The sequence below is a fragment of the Canis lupus genome, chromosome 33 (genome assembly GCF_011100685.1).
Source record: "Canis lupus familiaris isolate Mischka breed German Shepherd chromosome 33, alternate assembly UU_Cfam_GSD_1.0, whole genome shotgun sequence".
Classification (NCBI taxonomy): Eukaryota; Metazoa; Chordata; class Mammalia; order Carnivora; family Canidae; genus Canis; species Canis lupus.
This window is the reverse complement of record NC_049254.1, coordinates 17543968-17546656: the sequence shown is the minus strand read 5'-3', so window position 1 is coordinate 17546656 and position 2689 is coordinate 17543968.

Here is a 2689-nt window from a genome sequence, read left to right as displayed (position 1 = left end):
ATCATAGCCCCACCAGCAATCTTCCAAAGGGAAGCACAGGAGACAGTAGACTTGACCAACGAAATGATAAATTAAAGAACATTCTGGAAATATACCGTAGGATATGCCAGGAGAGGCACCCACTGAGCCCGTGAGACCTACTCTGCTTGGCCAGCTTCGCTCATCATTTTGACGATGCTGGAGCCTGTGGGGAAGTCTGCTTCTCTACAAACGTGGAAAGCATCAGATGAATCCACCTCAGGGATGTGACTGCACGGATGTAAAACCCTGACAGGTATTCCTAAATCTATTTGCCAGTTATGGTCAACATTGGCTTCCTCTGGCCCTGGAAACTAATCTTCCTGTTTGGATCTAACTGTATTATTTTTAAGCCAATCAGAGATCATGGAAAAATGAGGTGAGTAAAATCTGGGGATTTTTGAGGAGTGATTCCAGAAACTATCATCAGAAATATGTAAATCAGAGAAAATAAAAGCATAACCAATTTTAAAAGACTCCCAATTCCAGTCCCTGAACCCGGTCCTCCTGACTAGTCAACCACTAAACCACCACTCCAATTGCCAGAGGCCCATGATTTCATAAGTCATGCCCCTTGCATTCCTGAACAATGCCAATAATCAGTTCAAGTTTTTACTTTTTCTGGGGACTCCTGGGTGGCTCAGTGGTTGAGCGCCTGCCTTTGGCCCAGGGTGTGATCGAGTCCCGGGATCGAGTCCCACGTTGGGCTCCCTGCATGGGGCCTGCTTCTCCCTCTGCTTGTGTCTCTGCCTCTCTGTGTGTATCTCTCATGAATAAATAAATAAATAAAATCTATAAAAAAGAAAAGCAAGTTTTTACTTTTTCTGAACTTGTTCTGGCTCTGTTTTCGGGATCAAAGTGTTACTTTCCTAGGGCTACCATAACAAATTACCACAGATCTGGTGGTTTAAAACAACAGAGACTTCTTCTTTCCCAGTTCTAGAAGCTAGAAGTCCAAAATCAAGGTTGGCCACGTGGCTCACTCCTTCTGACGTCTCTCTGGGCAATCAGTTCTTTACCTTGTCTAGTTTTTGGCGGCTCCAGCCATTCTGGATTAAGGCATGGACCTCATTCTCCCACAAAAGAGTCAAGTGAACTATTTAGTAACACCAAAGGCTGAAATGCCGCGGTGGTGCCTTTGCATAGGGTTGTTGTGCCTGGCAAAATAGCAATGTACTCAATAAGCACTAGCTGTTTTTATTATCATTATTTTATAGTACTTTGAAATTTTCATTGTATAACCAGATGCATCTGATATAATCCTCATAATCTTGCAGTCAGAAAGGTGTTATGCCAGGAAATGCAAACTTGGCAATCGTTACCCGGTATTACCACCATATTATTTTAAGGATTAATTTTTATTTGCCCTTCTTCTTCCCCAAAGTGATTTGAAACACTTTCAAAATACATATACTTAAAAAGTAGTAAATTGGGAAAATCAGAACCGAGTCAGAGGTGAGCTCTCACATCAACCATGATGGTAAGTTCAATTCCATTAACTGGCTGTCATATTTGGGCTCTTACAAAAAATGTTAATGAATTTTCCTGATGATGGGATAATGGGTTAATTCTTTGATGTCTCTCTTTCCCTTGTTTTCGGTCCTTTATAACTTTTCTATAATGAGCATATATTATTTATTATCTTCATAATTGGAAAGTAACTTCTTAATTGGACTTGGCCTTCTTGATAATCAAGGTAAGAAGAGTAAATCAGTCATTTAGATAATTAGAATTAGAGAAGAGGTAGTAGGTCAATTCCCTCAAGAAAGTAAGTTTTTACAGTACTGTCTTTTACTTGAAGCCCTAAACAATATAATGCAGTCTGATCTGAGAATCATTTCTCAGCAAATGCATGGACAGCACCCACAAATGCTTCTTCACTTTTCAAAAACAGCAGAAGTCATAAGTGATTCTATAACAGGCTAGGACCAGATGTCCATTAAATGGATTATGTATCCTTAGTCCACTACTCTGAAAGATTGCTGTGAAATGAGCGCATGCGTGAGTAGATACACATGCTCCCTGGATCTGGTTTGCAAATGTGCTCAGAGCTGGCTATAGTAGCTTGGAGTATCTGAGGATGAGAAATAAAATATGTGTTTAAAGTTTTATAATAATATTGGATTTTCATTGATAAAAGTCTAGAGTAAGGAATTCAAAGTTACTGACTAAAGACAGATTTTATTTGGAAACCACATGAAAAGGCAAGAGAGATGAATAGATAGTGAAAATAGAGGAGAGAATTTTCTTGCTGAGAGAAAGGCCACCCTCAAACACCCAGTTAGTAGCAAAGTCGGAGCTCAGTTCTTTAAACTTTGGATTATGAGATTTTCAAACATTTACAGAAAACTAGAAAGAAGAGGGTAAGGAACCTCAGTGTCAGCACTGATCAACATGTCAGTGTCACATTCCCTATCATCCATATTCAAGACATCACATGCCATCAAAGTATAAACTGAATTATAATCAGCATATTTCTAAATTTTATTTCCCATTCATGACATCACTTCATGATATTTCACAAGTTGTTTTTAAATACATGCAGATAGGGGCAGCCCCAGTCACTCAGTGGTTTAGCGCCACCTTCAGCCCAGGGTGTGATCCTGGAGACCCAGGGTCGAGTCCCACGTGGGGCTCCCTGCATGGAGCCTGCTTCTCCCTCTGCCTGTGT